Raw genomic sequence first — 20,417 nt, 5'->3', positions numbered from 1 at the left:
AGACACTCAAGGTAGAAAGCAGATAGCTGGGAGGCATCAGGTGATCACATTACCTCATCCACATCTGTGCGTTTTGATTGACCCAAATGCCTTTTACCCAAACTGTTTTGTTCACTTTTCTTTCTTATAGAAAACTTGTTTTTTTAAACAGTATCAAAGTTTTTTGGCACTACATTTTAATGCTCTTCAAAAAAAAAAATCGTAACACATGAACTAAAATGTTGCATGTATAGTTAGCTAAGTCTCAACAAATGTATAAACTAGTGTACATTTTCATCATTCCCAAAGTTCTCTTGTGACCCTTTGACCCATCTGCCACTGAAGGTTCCAGACAAGCTCTGAACAGCATACATTCTGTCATTATACTTGTTACTTTTTTTGCCTGTTTTAAGCGTTCTATGTAAGTAGAATGATGCACTACACGTTGTTTCACGTCTGGCGTCTTTCACTGGGTGTAATGTTTCTGAGATCTATTCATGTTGTTGCAGATCCATAGTTTATTCCTTTGTATTGCCAAGTAGTATTCCATTCACCTGTTGATGAGCCTTTCTAATTTTAGTGATTATGAATAACAATTCATATAGAGGTCTTTATGTGGACATGAGGTTTCATTTCTCTTGGACAAATACCTAGGAGTAAAATGGCTAAATCATGTGGTGAGTGTATGTTTAGTTTTATAAGGAACTGCCAAAATGGTCCCCAAAGTGCTTGAAGGATTTTGCATCTCACCTGCAACGCAAGAGAAATGCAGCTGCTCCACACCTCGGTGGGTGTATAGTGGCAACCCATTGTGGTTTTAATTTGCATTTGCCTGGTGATATATATAGGTAAGCATATTTCATTTACATATTGGCCACTCACATTTTCTTTCTGAAGATACAAGATTTTTGCCCATTTTAATTGCATTCTCTGTCTTTTTCATTGAGATGTGAGAGGTTTTTTTATTGAGATGGAGTCTCCCACTGTCATCCTGGGTGGGGAGCAGTGACTCAATCTCAGCTCCTTGCAACTTCCACCTCCCAGGTTCAAGTGATTCTCTTGCCTCAGCCTCCCAAGCAGCTAGGATTACCATGCCTGGCTAATTTTTTGTATTTTTAGTAGAGACAGAGTTTCACTATGTTAGCCAGGCTGGTCTTGAACTCCTGACCTTGTGATCTGCCTGCCTTTGCCTCCCAAAGTGTTGGGGTTACAGGCGTGAGCCACCACGCCCAGCTAGAGTTCTTTATATATTCTGGATATAAATCCTTTGTTAGATATATGTAATGTAAATGTTTTCTCCCAGTCTGTAGCCTTGCTGTCTCATTTAATAGTATCTTTCAAAGAAAAGAAGAATTTAATTTAGATGAAATGCAACTTATTTGTTTTTTTCTTCTAAGGTTCAGACTTTTGATATTCTACTTGAGAAATCATTGCCTAATTAAAAGTTAAGATTTTCTGCATGTTATCATTTAAAAATTAGCAATATTTGGACCTGGTACTTGTTAAGTTTTGTGGATGATGTAAGGATCAAGGTTCTTCCAAATGAAGTGTACTAGTCAGTTCTCACACTGCTATAAATACCTGAAACTGGGTAATTTATAAAGAAAAAATGGTTAATTGGTTCACAGTTCTGCAGGCTGTGTGGAAAGCATCTGGGGAGGCCTCAGGAAACTTATAATCACAGCAGAAGTCAAAGGGGAAGCAGGCATGTCACATGGCCAGAGCAGGAGGAAGAGAGAGAGGAGAGGAGGTGCTACACACTTTTAAACAATCATATCTCACAATAACTCGCTATTGTCACAACACCAAGGGGGATGGTGTTAAACCAGGAGAAACCGCCCCCATGATCCAATCACCTCCCACCAGGCGCCGCCTACAACACCGGGGATTATAATTTAACATGAGATTTAGGCAGGGACATAGACTCAAACCATCTCATGAGCCATGATTTGTTGGAAATATTTTTTCCTTCAATCTGGTTACCTTTATATGTTTGTTGAGAATCAACTGATCTTATATGTGTGGCTGTGTTTTTTTACTCTATTTTGTTTATCCTTTTCCATTAATTTATCTATGTATCTATATACTAATCCATACTGTTTTGACTAATGTAGCTATAAAGTTAATATTGAAATAATGTAGCATAATCCATCCAATTTTGTTCTTTGCCAAAATTGTTTTAACTATGTGACGGCTTTGCATTTCATAAATATTTTAGAATGATCTTTTCAATTTCTAGCCTGATGGGATTGTAATTGGAATTACATAAAATCTGTAGATGAATCTAGGGAAAATTGACATCTTAACATGGAAAACTATCTTTCAGTTTATGAAAACTCTATATTTAGATCATCTCTAACTTCTTTTTGTAAGTACTTTGTGTATTTTAGTGTAGCGGTTCTGTATTTGATTCATTAAATTTATCACTATTTCATATTTTTATGCTATTATAAGTGATTTTTAAATATTTAATTGCCAATTGCATATTGCTAGCACATATAAATATTAACTTTTCTATATCATTACATGCTACAACTCAATGTACTGATTATTTTAATAGTTTTGTAGATTCTTTAGGATTATATCCAAGAGATAATTACATCATCTTTGAATACAGTTTATTTCTTCCTGTCCTATATGTAGATGTTTTTAATTTCTTTTTCCTGCCTTACAGTACTGGCTGGGGCTTCCAGTACAATGTGGAAAGGAAGTGGTTAAGAGTGGACACCCTTGCCTTGTTCCAGTATTAGGGTTTTGTCATTGCTGTTTGGGATTTTTGTTGTTTTTTGTTTACCATTAAGTATGGTGTTGGTATCTTCCTTTTATTTGTCTTCTGTTCTCCCTCTCCTACCCTCTCTTCCTTTTCCTTCATCTCCTGGAAGAGTTTAGTCCTAAGAGCAGGGAAGTACACGGTGAGTACCTGGTATGCAGTAGGGGGCTCTCAGGCCAGAGTCCAGGCAGTGTGAGGAGGGCACGAAGCTTCATAGCTTGAGAAACTGAGAAAAGCACCATTTCACATAGAAGGCTTACTTTGAAAATCACAGCCAAAGCAAAGGCAGGCAGGCCTGGAGAGGGAGAGCCAGCCATAGTTATCAGATCATAGAAGGTGGGCAAAGTAGCCTGTGTTTGAAATTATAGCCAAAGCAAAGCTAAGAGAACATCCCCATTGAGGCCTGGTCTGGTTTGGCAGTCTGTTTCAGAGGGTGAGGAGAGTCTACACATGAAAACTGCCTTGCATGAGGGTCTAAGCCCATGCAGGAGGAGGGCATGCACTGGGTGGGCCAGCCTGGCATACAGAGTTCGAGCTCACACAGTGCTAGGAGGGTTCCCCCACAGGAAGGCAGGCACAAGGTGAAGATGAGGGGGTCATTCATTTGATAAGGTGACCTGTCATGGAAAACCAGCCAAAGCAAGGTCAGGAGGGCATCCACGTACTGGGATGGCCCAAAATGGGGAGTCAGAACCTGAAAAGGAAGAGGAGAATGCCACAGGGAATGGAAGCAGTGGCAGCAATGGGAGACATAGTGGGGACTTAATCCAATAAGTACATACACCAGGAGTAATGGAAGCCAAGTTTCTCTCTGTTGGAGATGAGAGTTACAAGAACAAAAAAAGGGAGAAACAATCCCTGTGGTGTGAGTGCAATTGAATGTATTAGTAGTGTGACCTACTGGTTTTCCATAAATACAACTACAAATATATACATAAACATGTAGACATGTATATATGTACTTACTGTATACATACATATACACACATTTATATATATATTCTCTGCTTCTACCCACCAAGAGGTCCTGGGAACAGTGACAGCACAATAGCAATGAGCACCCTCTGCACCCAGATCTTGGCTTCTCCATACTATTTTCTACAGAAAGGAACCAGAGCTACTTGGGAAAATGGATACTTCTAGAGACAGACAGGGAAAGTATAAGATGGGATTGGAACATTCGTGACAGAGCAATGAGGTGTTCAAAGAATGATGAGAACATGTCAAAAAGACACAAAATCCAGCTTTAATGTTTTTATACTGCCTATTTCTGGGATGATTTGAGTAAAAATAAAAAATGATAATAATTGCAACCCAAAGGATAAAATAGGAAAATTAGAGTTCATACACATTGTCTGATCATGAATGATGTATTTTGATCATTCATGGTCATATATTACATAGCTTTTAAGTATGTGTTTCACAAAATTAATTACAAAATTAACTATGAAGTAGTAAATTTATCATTTAGCTGGGCAGATACTACCTTAATCAAAAGATCAATATGAACAAATTTAAAGACTGAGATATCTCAAAAGTATGCATCCCATGATATAATGCAGTGAGATTATATCAGTTTATGTCATTTCCACAAAAATACGCAAGCTAAATCCAATCATGAGGAAACATCAGACAAACCCAAATTAAGAGAGTTCCTACAGCATAATATCCCTATAATTCAAAACTGCAAATGCCGTCAAAGTCCAGAAAAGACTGAAACTACTCCAAACTAAAGTAAACGAAAGAGACAGGAATTACTAATGCATGCATAATTCTGGACTCCATTGTTTTGCTGTAAAATATTTTAATGAGACAATTGGTTGATCTTAACTGAGTTGTAAAGATTGAATGGCAATAATTTAACAATATCTATTTCCTGATATTTTGATGGTTGTATTGTAATAACACTGAAAGGCTGTTTGTATGTATGAAACCACACTAAGATATGTGAGAAAAGTTTTCCGTGATGTTATGATGACTTCAAACTAAAAAAAAAAAGGTGTAAGGAAATTCTGCAGATGCCCTTTAGCAGATTAAGGAAATTGCCTGCTATTCCTAGTTTAATGGAGAGTTTTTATCAAGAAAGGTATGGAATTTCATCAGATGCTTTTTTTTGTATCTGTGGGATAATCATTAATTTTCTCCTTTATTCTTTTAACATGATAAATGACATTGATTTTTCAAATGTTAAGCAATATTTGTATTCCTAGGATAAACATCGCTTGGTCATTTTGCTTATACTTTTTACCTGTTGCTGCATTTGATTGCCCAGTATTATTAAAAACATGTGTGCCTATGGTCATGAGTATTTTGGTGTATGTTTGCCTTTTCTTGCCTGGTTTTTGTATTAGTGTGATGCTGACCTCAGAAAGCAAGGTTCCATATGTGTTCCCTTCTCCAGTAATTTTTGAAAGATTTTTCTGTAGGATTGTCATTGTATCTTCCTTAAATAGCTCCTAGAATTTGCCAATGAAGCCAATGAAGTTTGAAGATTTCCTTAATTTTTAAATAATACAGTATCTTCAGCAGACATAGGCTATTTAGATTTCTACTTCTTCTTGTGATTGTTGTTACATAATTGAAGTTTATTTCATTTAAGTTGTCAAATTTATTAAAGAAACGTATTTACAACACTCCCTTATAATTTTTGAAGTTTGTAGTGCATGTAGTTATGCTCCCACTTTCTTTTCTGATATTAGTAGTTTGTGTCCTCTTTTTTATATTGATGATTCTGGCTTAAAGTTGCTTACTTTCATTCATTGTTTCAAATAATCTGTTTTTGGTTGTACCACTTTGCTCTATTATTCGCCTGTTTTGTATCTTATTGATTTCTGCTTTTGTTTTCACTGTTTCCTTTCTTCTACTTTCTTTGGGCTTACTTTGCTTTTTCCTTTTCTAGTTTCTTAGGATTGAAGCTTAGATTAATGATTTTTAGGACTTTTCTAATATGGGCATTTAAAGCTATATATTTCTAAGCTTCAGTGGTATTCCAAAAGTTTTACTATGCTATATTTTAATTTTAATTTACTTCATAGTATTTTCTCATTTATTTTGATTTTTACTAGCCATAGGTATTTAGAAGTATGTTCTCCAATTTCAAAACATTAAACTATACTAGATTTTATTTTAAATTTAATTTTGTTATAATCAAAGCATATATTTTCTATAGATTCAGCTCTTTTAAATTTGCTGTGATAAAATTTCTGACCTGTGCATGGTTTAGGTCAGTGAGTATACCATGCACACTTGAGCAGATAGTGCATTCTGTTCTTTGGGGATGGAGTATTGTGTAGATGTCAATGAGGTTAATTTAGCTGACAGTGATGTTTGGGTTTTACGTGTCCTTACTGATTTTGTGTACTTGTTCAGTCAATTACTGAGAGGCGAATGTTGATGGCTTTAAATAATTTTTCTCTATTACTTCAATTTTTTGAGTTTCTGCTACCTGTCTTCCTGTCTTTTCAAACTGTTATTTGGTGCATACGCATGCAGGAATTTTATGTCTTCTTTTATGAGACGGATTCTTGCTCTGTCGCCCAGGCCAGAGAGCAGTGGCACGATCTTGGCTCACTGCAACCTCTGCCTCCAGGGTTCAAGTGATTCTCCTGCCTCAGACTCCTGAGTAGCTGGAACTACAGGCGCGCACTACCACACCCAGTTAGTTTTTTGTATTTTTAGTAGAGATGCGGTTTCACCATCTTGACCAGGCTGGTATCCAATTCCTGAGCTTGTGATCCACCCGCTGAATGTCTCTTTTATCATTTGAAATGACCCTCTTTGTTGCTGGTAGTATTATTTGCCTGGAGCCTGTCTTATCTTAGCAACTACTCCAACTCTTTTGTAATTTTTCCTTTCATTGCAACCTATTTGCTGAGAGTTAAAATCTCTTTTTTGTGGGCTTCATTTCGTCAGGCCAAGCTTCTTTATCATGTCTGATAATTCCTGCCTTTTAGTTGGACTGTCCAGTTCAGATCTGTTTAACAGAAATGTAATGTAAGCCACACACTGAAATTTTCAAAAAATTCTGTAGCCATATTAAAAAGAGGAAACAAGTGGAATAATTTTAGTAATATATCTTATTTAACCCAATATATCCAAAATAGTTGTCAACCTATAATCGATGTAAAAATATAAATGAGAAAAAGTGTCATACTAAGTATTCAAAATCTGGTGTTTTTTTGGCACTTGCAGTGCATCTTAATTTGGGATAGGTCCATTTAAGGGTGCTCAGTAGTCGCAAGTGGCTACCAGCTACCATTTTGCACAATGCAAATCTAAACTACCTGTATTTAAAGTCATTATTGAAGTGGTAGAGTTTATGCCAAGCACCATTTTTTTGTTTTGTTTTCTGTTTGTCTTATCTGTTTATTGCTCTTCCCACCTTTTCCTGCCTTTTAAAAAACTCAGTTCGGCTGGGTGCAGTGGCTCACACCTGTAATCCCAGCACTTTGGGAGGCCCAGACAGACGGATCATGAGGTCAAGAGATCAAGACCACCCTGGTCAACTTGGTGAAACTCCCTCTCTACTAAAAATACAAAAATTAGCTGGACGAGGTGGCGCATGCCTGTAGTCCCAGCTACTTGGGAGGCTGAAACAGGAGAATCACTTGAACTCAGCAGGCGGAGGTTGCAGTGAGCCGAGATCATGCCACTGCACTTCCAGCATGAGGACAGAATGAGACTCCATCTCAAACAAACAACAAAAAAAAACCCTCAAATCATTGTATTTTTTTAGCATTCAATTCCATATTTACTGTGGGGTTATAAATTATGCCTTTTTTCTGGTGTTTAAGGTTTACAATGTTTATCTTCAAGTACAGTCTAGTCTCAAATACTGTAATTCTATTTAATGTTTAATGCAAAAACCTTACCACAGTGCAATTCTACCACCCCCAAATTGTGTGCTATTGTCTTATATTTTACTTTTATGTATGTTAAAATACCATCACATTGATATTGCTATAAATACCTTTCAAGAAATATTTTAAAATAATTCTCTACATATTTGCTGTTTATAGCACTTTTTAGTACTTTGTAGTTATAGATATGTTTTCATCTGATATTTTCATTTTGTCAAAGGAACTTACTATATTATTCTAGAGCACGTCTGCTAGTGACAATTCTCCTAGCTTTTGTTGACTGAAAATCTTGTTTGCCTACATTTTCATGAGATTATTTTGCTAGATATAAAAGTCAAAGTTGACAAGCTCTCCTTTAGCGCTTTAAAAATAGTAATCCCTTATTTCATAAGAAATTAATAATTTCTTATGTATTTCAACAAATCAATAAAAATATATTATCTCTGTCCTCATGTACATACTTTGTTTTCCAGAGACAGGGTCCTGCTCTGTCACCCAGGATGGAATACAGTGGTGCAATCATAGCTCATCAGAGTCTCAAACTCCTGGGCTCAAGCGATCCTCCTGGCTCAGCTTCCCTAGTAGCTGGGACTTAGAGGTGTATGCCACTGAGACCAGCCAAGTTATTACTTTTTAATTTTTTCTTTGTAGATATGGGGTATCGCTTTGTTGTTCAAGCTGCTTTCAACCTCCTCGCTTCAAGTGATCCTCCCAAAGTGCTGGGATTATAGACATGAGCCACTGCACCCAGCCCATAGTATCTTAATATGCACCACCTGGGTTGCCTTTAAGTTTTTCCGTCTATCAATACTCATCACCAATTTTATCTTGATGTTCCTAGATGCACTTTTTTTGTTTACCCTTCTTGGAATTCATTGAGCTTCTCAGGTCTGTGTGTTTATAGCTTTGGTCTCATTTGGATAATTTCCAGCTCGTATTTTCAAAAACATTTTTCCTCCCCCTTCTGAAACTCCAATTACACACGTGTGACACTTTGATGTACTCACAGGCATCTGAGTACTTTGTTTTTTTCAGCCTGTTTTTCCACTGTGCTTTAGTTCAGATAACCGTATTACTGTGTTTTCAAGTTCTCTTTTTAAAACCTTTATATTTTTACGTTTACATAGTAGGTGTATATATTTATGTGGTACATGAGGTATTTTGGTACAGGCATACAACGCATACTGATTACATCAAGGTAAATGAGGTATTCATCTCCTCAAGCATTTAACATTTCTTTGTGTCACAAACATTCCAGTTATACTTTCAGTTATTTTTGAATGTACAATAAATTGTTCATTGTAGTCATCCTAATGTGCCATCAAATACTACATCTTCTGCATTCTAACTATATTTTGTTAGAATTATGTAATTATGTAATCGTGTAATTTTCCAACATATGTAATTGTTAGAAAAACCGCAATTTGCACCAACCTAATTTTTTTTGTGTGAAAACTCTAAGGTTTTTCCAAATACAATACTGCATTATCTGCAAAGACCATTTGACTTCTTCCTTTCTGATTTGGATGCCCTTTCTCTCCTCCTCTTGTCTGATTTCTCTAGGTAGGACTTTCACATACTGTGTTGAACAACAGTGGTGACAGTGGGCATCCCAACTTCTCTTGTCTTCTGCACTGTCCAATTTGCTTTGAGTCATGTCTTTCAGAAATTGTATTTGAGCTGTAATAATTTCATTTGGTTCTTCTTATGTATTCCATTATTGCCTTCATTGTGTTCATTTTTTCTTTAAACCATTAAGCTCATCAACGGTAGTTTATCATTTTCTTGTCTGGTTATTCAATCATCTCTCATTTCTTGCGCTGTTATTGTTATAATGAGTGACTTTTTTTCGGGTTATGCGTTACATCTTCCTGAATCTCGGTATGCTAATAATTCTTTTCAGACTCTGCACATTGTGAATTTTATGTTGTTCTGTGCTGTATTTTGCCATCTTCTTTTAAAGGGTATTTGTCTTTATTCCAGCAGTAAAATTATGTACTGATCAGGTTGATCTTTTCAAGAGTAGTTTTAAAGTTCTTTAAGGGGAAAGTCTAAGGTGGCCTTTAACCTAAGGCTATTTTGGTCCTACTACTAAAGCATTACCTTTCTGGGATACCTACTTAATATGCCCATTTAATGGTCCATTTAATGGTCTCTATATGTTTGACAAAGATCCTCCATTCTTGCTGGTTAGAAATAGAAAGTCATCTAGTCTTGCCTAACCTCCGAAAATCATGTAGGTTGTAGGTCCCGGCTTATTGTCTATTTAGCTCTGTGGAGACTCACTCTATGCACGTGCAGCTTAATACTCATCAACAAATGCAAGAGAACCCACATGTCCTGAGCGCTCTCTGCATAGCACCCTCCTCCCTCATTCTATATTCTGCAAATTTAAGTTGCTGCATTTTCTCAGAACACTGATCTCTGTCTTCTCAATCCAGTGATCTGCCATGTCCTGCTTAGGATTATTTTCACTACACTGTAGTCCATCATGGTCTCTAGGCGAGCCAAGTCCATTGTAGGGTTCTTGTTTCCTTTCTCTAAGGGATGACAGTACCAAACGGCCTATTGTTTAATGACTACATACAGTTGTTTCATAGGTTTTTCTTCAGCTTTTCTAGTGACTTATGATACAAAAGCAAGTCTAGTCACACTCACTTCATTATTGCTGGAAGGAGAATTCATAAGCTGATTTTGATTACAGAGAAATGACTATTGATGTTACTAAGAGCAATTATTGAGAGTAATTGTCATTGTTCTCAGAACAGTGATCTAAAAGCAGCAAAGGTTCTTATCTCAGTATCTCATTAAACCCATAACTCTACTAGCAAAATATGTTTATACATCCTATTAAGTATATTTATGCCTATGACAAAATCCCAATCAAAAGGCTAATTTAAAACCTTTGTCCCAGGAACAGTAGTCGCTGAAATGCCAATGGGGAGAGGAGAAAAGATGTGGCCTGCTTGGTTAATTTTTAACTGATCAAAGAAACAGAAGAATTGCCCTGAAAAAAATGATTACTAGTGTTAACTCAAAGTATTTTTCAATAATAAATCATACAGTTTGTTGTCTTCCTGCATCTGGAACATTTTATTACCCAAGGTTTCCAGAGATACTCTTACACCAGAAACACCACAAGAAAAGATATTAATCCAATGATGACATAATTTGCATTTCCGAGATATTACTCTAGATTCTAAGATATTCAATAACAATGGACTTAGAAGTCTATCAATCAGTGTTTTCCAAAACATCATTAATTTCTTTTAAGATTCATGCCATGGTCCCCTTTTTCTTCTTCTCCTGAGTCATTCTTTGTGTGGGTCTCCCTCCTAACCTGACTAAATAGCAATGACGATCAGAAATAGTGAAGAGATGACCTAATACAAGCATAACCTGGGTACAACGAAACACATAAAACTAAGAACTGTTTTCGTGTTTTAAGATCATACAAATAGGAAATTGACACAAGCTTAAAAGTCTAACTCCACCATAGGGCTGCATCTTAATGAAAACTGTAAATCAAAACACAGCTAAAAATAAAGGAAAAATTCTTGCACCATTTCAATACATCTGAAATTCTGGGTAGTCTCTTTAGTTTGGGAAGAAACACCCTTGTCCTTTCTTTTAGGAAGTACACACTGAATTATCAGAGGTAAAAGACATGATATATGCAAGTTAAGTCAAAAGAGATTGGGAAAAATAGTTTGTGTGTGTTTATATTTGTTGAGACAGATAAAGAGAAGAACCAATGTGGAACAATGTTTGAAATTGCTAAATCTGAGTAACGTGTATGGTAGCTGTATGTATGATTTTTGCAACTTTTCTGTAGGTTTGAAGTAATTTCAAAATAAAAGTTTTTTTAAAAAACGCATTAACATCTGTTACTATGTTAATGTATGTTTTGTTGTATTACATGTAAGTACATAATAGTTTAAATCATAAATATGTAAATGATAAACTATAGATTTTAACGTTCTATGTATTATATAGTGAAAGTAATAAATTGTAAAACTTAAAATAATGTAGTCTAAATTATAGTCTACATTATGTCTTAACCATATATATACTATATAACTTGAGAACATTTAAGCTTCACCATTACTCTACATAGAATGTTGGAATACATAGTGTAATTTAAGCAAATAGGTTTATCTCAAGTGTTTATTGAGAAGGAAGTCTGAAAATGCTTTCAGTTTTTCCTTTTCATATTTAAGCATCCATTTAAGTTACACAATTTTTGAGAACTACCTTATCCTAGACATTTTGCTAACAAATTAATCAGACAAAAATATAAATGCAATACAGTTTTTGTCTTCTAGCATCTTGTCACATAGGAGAATTTCAAAGCCTATGTAAGAACTCTCAAGAGATTAACCATTTACTTTCCATGAGATTTAACAATGAAGAGACAAATACAGTGTGAGGCTTCATATAGAGAAAGAAATGGGAGTCCCTTTAGAGAAGCATTAACACTAGGACCTTACGAAAGAAGACAAAAGGAGGACTTAGCAGATAGAACAAGAAAGAAGAACTTGAGGACTCCCATACCTATTACTGCGTCCGGAATTTATTACTTCCGGTGGGTTCTTGGTCTGGCTGACTTCCAAGAACAAAGCCGCGGACCCTCCCAACCAGTATTACAGGTCTTAAAGATGGTGTCTCTGGAGTCTGTTCCTTCAGATGTTCGGATGTGTCTGGAGTTTCTTTCCTCCGGTGGGCTCGTGGTCTGGTTTGACTCCAGGAGAGAGCCCAGACCTTCACAGCGAATGTCACAGCTTTTAAAGGTGGCGCGTCCGGAGTTGTTTCTCCCGGTGGATCCGTGGTCTTTCTGACTTCCGGAGTGGAACTGCAGACCTCCACAGTGAGCGTTAAGCTCATAAACGTGGTGGGAACTCAAAGAGCGAACAGCAGCAAAATTTACTGGGAAAAACCAACCCCCCCCCCCCCCCCACCTCCCACCCCCCCCCCCCCCCCCGCCCCCCACCTAGTTACTGCTTGCTTGGATGGCCAGCTTTTATTCCCTCTTTTGGTCCCGCCCATGTCCTGCTGATTGGTCCATTTTACAGAGCGCTGATTGGTCCATCTTACAGAGCGCCGATTGGTCCATTTTACAGAGCACTGATTGGTCCATTTTACAGAGTGCTGATTGGTCCATTTTTACAGAGTGCTGATTGGTGTGTTTACAAACCTTTAGCTAGACACAGAGCGCTGATTGGTGTGTTTACAATCCTTTAGCTAGACGGAAAAGTTCTCCAAATCCCCACCCGACCCAGGAGCCCAGCCAGGTTCACCTCTCAGTACTAAAGACAATTACTTATCTGCTAAGAAAAGTCATGGAGTGGTGACAGAAGAAGAAGATACAAACTTTATTCTATCAGATCAGCTGAATTTAGCCTGCACAGTGCTAGAATAGCAAACATTTCAGCCATCCATATGACTTGAATTGTGTTCTTTGACTATCATTTGGAGACGTACATAGAGCCACAAAAGTCCACTTGTTAAATAGTAGCTTCAGTTATCAGCTGAAGACAAGTGCAATGTGCTAGTTAAATGATTGGTAACACCACCAAGAGGGAAGGAAGTGGAAGAGGGAAGACTCTACTTTCCTCGTGCAAAGGACTTCTACTGACATAATAATGTGTATGGATGGCCCCCAGATACCCAAATGCTTGTGCTTATCAGTAGACTTGCCGCTCTTGTGATGTAACTAGCTTTTATTCCTTAAGATTGTGATTTTTAGATTTATCCCTATTAATAAATGTGGCTTCAGTAAATTTGCACAAACACACATATAAATACGTCTTATCAAAGGATACACACATCTTCGTATTTACTAAATATTGACAAAAATTCTTTTCCAAATTGGCTCTATCAATTTACAGTTGCAATAGCAGAGCTTGAAACTTCTCTTTGATCTATGTATTCAATAATTCTCTGTAATACCAAGACTTACATTTTTGTCAATTTGTTCTAAAATGAAATAGCAGTATGGTGATAATTTGCAGTTCCCTGTTTATTTGTAACTTTAAAAATCTTTTCAAATTTGCTGACCATTTATATTTGCTTGTACCTCAGACAAACTTTATTTTTGTTACTGAATCATAGGTTATGGATTGTCACATGCTAATTTTTTGTATAAGTGCTTCACATGCTAAGAATGTCAACTCCTTTGAATTTTGTTTATTCACAGGATTTTGCAAGCAACACCACGATCCTTTTTTATAACCTTTTCATCCATCTAAAAGAAGCCCTGTAACCATTAGCAATCAAACCCAGCCTCACTACCCACTGCTCCCACACCAACCTTCCTCAGCCCGAAGCTGCTTATTGTATTTTGGACCTATTTTTATTTTATTTTTTATTTACTATTTTTGAAACAGAGTCTGCTCTGTTGCCCAGGCTGGAGTGCAGTGACACCATCATGGCTCACGGCAACCTCTGCTTCCCAGGCTCAGGTAATCTTCCCACCTCAGTCTCCTCAACTCATCTCAGCTGGAGCAACAGGCGCACGCCACCTTACCTGGCTAATTTTATTTTTTTTTCCAGAGACAGGTTTCACCTGTTTGCCAGGCTGGTCTGGAACTCCTGGGTTCAAATAATCCACCCACCTGGGCCTCCCAAAATTGTGGGATTACCGGCCTGAGCCACTGCACCCAGCTCCTCATTGTTTGTTTTGTTTTGTTTTGTTGAGATGGAGTCTCGCTGTGTCGCCCGGGCTGGAGTGCAGTGGTGAGATCTCGGCTCACTGCAAGCTCCTCCTCCGGAGTTCACGCCATTCTCCTGCCTCAGCCTCCGGAGTAGCTGGGACTACAGGCGCCACCACCACGCCCAGCTAATTTTTTGTGTTTTTAGTAGAGACGGGGGTTTCACCGCGTTAGCCAGGATGGTCTCGATCTCCTGACCTCGTGATCCGCCTGTCTCAGCCTCCCGAAGTGCTGGGATTACAGGCGTGAGCCACCGCGCCCGGACTCCTCATCGTATTTTTAAATGACTGTTAGAAACATACCGAGACCATTCTGGCTAACACGGTGAAACCCCGTCTCTACTAAAAATACAAAAAAAAAAAAAAAAAAAAAAAAAAAATTAGCCGGGCATGGTGGGGGCGCCTGTAGTTCCAGCTACACGGGAGGCTGAGGCAGGAGAATGGCGTGAACCCGGGAAGCGGAGCTTGCAGTGAGCCGAGATGGTGCCACTGCACTCCAGCCTAGGCGACAGAGAGAGACTCCATCTCAAAAAAAAAAAAAAAAAAAAATTGCAGGAAAACTACTAACTTTATGCTAATTTTGAGGTGCAAGACTCACTGAATATTTTTCTTTTGGTTCTAAATACTTTAAAACTTTATTTTCTTGGTATTTTAGGTCAATATTTATAACATCTGAAATAAGACGAATGTGTGTTCTCTTCTCAATTGCTAGTATCACATTAATTTAGCCATTATTGCATTGCCTCTAATATACAAAACAATGTTAAACATTGATTATTGTAGATATTCTTGTCATCTCACTTTAATAGTTCCTTGATGATTACTTGTTCACAATAAAATATGACACACAAAACATATTATTCTTCATATTGATTAGTTATCATATAATAAGTAAAAATGGGTATTTTTTAACATGCTAAGGAGTATTAGTCTACTCATCACTATGAATTTTCTTTTTTAAGTCTTTGATAACGAATCTTGAGTTATAGTTTTGAGATTGTATACATATTATGTATATTCACTGATTTATGAATTTACAGATTTCTATCTAAACACCACATTGGCAGTGTTTCTATATGCAATTTCATGGATCTTTTGCCTTTTCTTTTCTTAAAATTAGAATATCATCATTGCCTTTTACTCTTTTTCCCAAAAAGAGATATTGGATTCATACATCATTTCTATTATTTGCTTTCTAAATTACTGATATATATTTTCATTAATTTCTTCTATATGTATGTGTATTTGTTATTACATCTCATCTCCCTTCCTGACTTAAATGTTGAAATCATGAAATTTTTTATTTCTTGTTTGTTTGTTTGCTTAAGGCTATAAATTTTCTTCTGAATCAGCTTTGGCTACAGTAGTGGATTTCAGTATACAATGATACTCCATGATTGCCAATTTTATTTCATCTTTGACCCAAAATACTTTTTAAAGTTTCCAAGTAGTAAGGTTTTTACTTTATTTTTTGTTTTAATTTTTAAAAATATGATGTTGTGATTATTTCCAGAGTTTTGCAGTGTAATCAGAACACTGGTCAATATTTTTCTGTTATTTTTAGTTTACTGGTGTGTTGCAATATATAAACAATTGTTGTAAGTGCCTCATAAGCATTTAGAGAGGAGTTTGTAGTGCTTCTCTATTATTAATGTTGGTAAGTTTAGACAAAAAGCCATTGATTATATGATTCAGATATATATTTTAGAAATCTTTATTTTTGCCACCTTGTTTTGCAAAGATATGAGAAACATTTGTTAAACATTTTTATTGCTATTACATTATCATTAATTTTTTTCCAGGCTGTAGAATTTTTATCACATCACTTCCTAAGCACCAAACAAGAAGTAATAGTTTTTAACTAACAGCTACTTTGCACTCAGCAACATGATATTGCTCTGATACTCCCTTTTTTTCTTTTTTAAATAATAATTTTAAAAATCATTTATTTAAGGGATGTGGGTCTTGCTGTGCTGTCCAGCCTGGACTTGAAATTTTGGCTCAAACCATCCTCCCATCTCAGCCTCCTGATAAGCTGGAACTATACAGATGGGTACCACTGTGCCTGGCTGGTTTTTTATTCCTGACACTCTTTCAAAACATCTGTGTATGATTCTAGCATCCTGTCTATTGTAACAGGAATATCACTTAAGAATTTTACCACACATCATTTCATTTAAAAATATACAGCTCTTGGAAACATGAGTCTGTTTCCCCTTATGCAAACAGCAACAGAAAAGCATTCTTTTAACAGATAAGCATGTCGAATCCAGCTCCTGGCCAAAATCTTGTGTGTGATTTTTCAGGCCAACCACAGACAATTACAGATGCTTTATCTGGCAGGGCTCATGGGGGAAGCTGCCCTCCCCACAGCAGACCTGGTGCACAGTCAGCACACTGCAGTCTCTCATGGGAGCTGCTGCAACTACCAAGCGCCGGCCAGCCATGCTGTCAGGCACCTCTCCATTCCTATCTCCCAGGCCTGTTGACTGGGGCCCCTCAGCTGAGAGCTCCCCTTGGAGCCTCCCTTCTTATCAGGCATAGGTGACTTTGAAGGCACGTTCTCCACTGCGACTCAGGGTTTAGTACTTTTCCACTCCTAGCCTTTGCCCTGACCCCTCCTCATAGCCCCCAGGTTCATGAATGTGAGCAGCCGTTTGGAGAAGAGCTATGATCCCTACCTCTGAGCTGATCCACCTGCCCCACACCTCACACTGTTCTGTGGGGAAAATGGAACTGGGCTGGTGAGTGATGGTTAGGACTGGCACTTTGTCCTAAGTAGCCTCTTGCTTATACTCTCACAGTTGGTGACCCAAGGTTTGGCCATTACCTTCATTTTGGCTTGTCTTAAACAACGACTTCCAACAACTGGCAGCTCAGCTCTTCAGCTCAGCTCTTAGAATATGAAGAACGAAGTGGCCTTCTCCTAGGAAACTGTTAGCTGTATAGACATTATACAAGACACATTCTATTTAATATGCAATATTATAAGTCAATGTCCTTTCTGACATCTTGAGACCAAAATCTTTGCTTCCATTTTGACACTTGCCTTCTAAAACATTTCAAGAAATGAATGATTTAGTCAAAGGGTGTGGAACTTATAAAAAGGATATTGTAACATTTTCAATTATTTTTTCCAAAGTTTATAAGTTGAATTCACGTGAGGAGTATGACACTCATTAATTCAGAATACCCACCTAGATGTTCGTTTCATCTAATCTGTGAGCATTTGATGATGAGTGAAAAATAGCAACTGAAGGTTTTTAATACAGCACTTTTATTATTAAGGTAAAATGTTTTAAACACACGAGACATTGTTACTTTTTCTTAAATTGTGTAGTCATGCATTTCTCTAAGGGGATACACACAGACACACACACACAATTTATTTTAAAACAGTTTTAGATTTACAGAGAAACTGCGGAAAAGGTACAGAAAGTTAATGTGTAAACCACACTCAGTTTCCCCTGTTACTAACACCTAACATAACAGGCATATTTGTTACAACTAATTAACCAATATTGATACCTTACATAAGTAAAGTTTATCCTTTATCTAGGTTTTCTTCGTTTTATCTAATGTCCTTTTTCTGTTCCAGGATACTACTCAGGATACCCTGTTATTTTTAGTAGTCGTGTCTTCTTAGGCTACTCTTGGTAGTGAGGATTGTAATGTCTTCTTGGAAGGTTGACCCCTTTATCATCATGCAGTCTCTCTCTTTTTTCTTTTTTCTTTTTTGCAATTTCGCTGTTGTTGCCCAGGCTGGAGTACAGTGGCACGATCTTGGCTCACTGCAACCTCTGCCTTCTGGTTTCAAGTGATTCTCCTGCCTCAGCAGGAGAATTAGCTGGGATTACAGGCGCCCGCCACCACACCTAGCTAATTTTTGTATTTTTAGTAGAGACAGGGTTTCACCATGTTGTTCTGGTCTTGAACTCCTGACCTCGTGATCCACCTGCCTCAGCCTCCCAAAGTGCTGGGATCAAAGGTGTGAGTCACCGCGACCAGCCACAGTTTCCCTCTTTACCCTGATAATCTTCCTTCTTGTAAAGTCTGCTGTGTCTGAAACGACTGTGGCGACTCTAGCTTTGCTTTCATAGTGTCAACACAGTACCAGTTTTCCAGGGCTGTGGTCATAAACCACCAGTTGGGTGGTTAAAATCAACAGAAGTGGATTCTTTCATGGTTCTGGGGCTGGAAGTCTGAAATCAACATGCAGGCAGGGCCATGCTCCCTCTGAAGGCTCTTGAGAAGAATCCTTGCTTGCCTCTCCCTGGCTTCTGGTGGTGGCTGGAATCCATGGCACTCCTTCCCCGTCAGCTGAGTGACTTTAGCCTCTGCCTTCCTCGTCACCTGCTGTTCTTCCTGAGTGTCTCTGTGTCCTGTGCATCCACGTTCTTTCTCATAAGGATGCCAGTCTTTCGATTTAGAACCACTCAAATCCATCTTGACTAATTCCATCTGCAAACACCCCATTTCCAAGCAAGGCCATATTCTGAGGTTCTGGTTCTGAGGTTCCATGCGGACATGATTTAGGGAGCACACTACTCAACCCAGCACAACATCGCTACGTTTTTTCCCACTTTTTTTTTTTAAAGAGATGGGGTCTCACTATGTTGTCCAGGCTGCAGTGCAGTGACCTGATCTAAGCTTATTGTGGCCTCAAACTCCTGGGCTCAAGCAATCCTCCCTTGTCAGCCTCTTGAGTAGCTGGAATTTCAGGTATATGCCACCACACTTGGTGTCACATCCTTATTTTTTTAACCTGTGATTTTTATCTTTATCATGGGTTTCTTTTAGAAAACATTTATTTGGGTATGGGTTTTTGATCTAGTCTTGTTCTCTGTGTTTTAATTGTTGTACTTATACCATTTCATTTAAAGTAATTATTAATATACAGTAGTTAAGTTAATCTCCATCATCTTGGTAACTATTTTCTGTTCATTGCATTAGTTCTTTGTTTCTTTCTTCTCTCTTGTGTGCTTTAATTGAGCATTTTATGTGGTTTGATTTGTTGCCTTTATTGACATATTATTTTTATTTATTATAAATATAATAAGTTATAATGTTTTTAAGGGTTTCCCTAGAGTTTACAATATATATTTTAATAAATCCAAATTCACCTTAAAACAACAATACACTTCATTACACATAATGCAAGGACCTTAAAACTATTTCCAGTTCCCTTATGATATTGCTGTCATTCATTTCAATGATCTGTGTGCTATGATCACTCAATACATGGTGATGACACCTACTTTAAAGAAATAATTATATTTTAGATTCATTTAATCTACATTCTTACTTCTCTGATCTCTTCCTGTCACTCCAAATCTGACCTATAACATTTTCCTCCTCAGTGAAGAAAGTCTTTTCCTATTTCTTGCAAGTCAGGTTTACTGATTTTGAATTTCTTATTTTTGTTTGTCTTAAAAGAATTTATCTCTGCTTCACATTGGAAGGACAATTTCAGTGGATGTAGAATCGTGGGTTGGTTTTTGTTTGTTTGTTCAATACGTTAAATATTTTATTTCACTCCTTTTGCTTGCATGGTTTCTGAACAGCAGTAGACTGTAGACCCTTATCCTTGTTTCTCTAGAGGTAAAGCTCTCCCCGGCTCCACACTGCCGGCTTCTTTCAAGTTTCTCTTTGTTTTTTGTCCACTGAAGTTTAAATAGGATATGCCTGGGTGTTGTCTGTTAGTTCTGCTGTTGCTGGTTTTTCGTTTTGGTATTCATTCTTCTTGGTGTTCTCTGAACTTCCTGCATCTGTTGTTTGGTGTTTGCCATTAATTTAGGGAAATTCTCAGACACTCTCAGTTCAAATATTTCTCCTGCCTCTGCTTTCTCTTTCTTCTGTTTCTGGTATGCCAATTATGTGAATGTACACCTTTTAAAATTGTCCCAGTGGCCAGGTACGGTGGCTCATGACTAACCGCAGGCAGCACCTCGGGAGTCTGAGGCAGGAGGATCATTTGAGGCCAGGAGCTGGAGACCAGCCTGAGCAACACAGTGAGACAGCATCTTGACAAAAATTTTTAAAAATTCGCTGGGCATGATGGTGTGAGCCTGTAGACCAAGCTGGCCTGGAGGCTGGGGCA

The sequence above is a fragment of the Theropithecus gelada genome, chromosome 7a (assembly GCF_003255815.1).
Source record: "Theropithecus gelada isolate Dixy chromosome 7a, Tgel_1.0, whole genome shotgun sequence".
Lineage (NCBI taxonomy): Eukaryota > Metazoa > Chordata > Mammalia > Primates > Cercopithecidae > Theropithecus > Theropithecus gelada.
The sequence above is the reverse complement of the archived record's forward strand: the minus strand, read 5'-3'. Positions refer to the sequence as shown.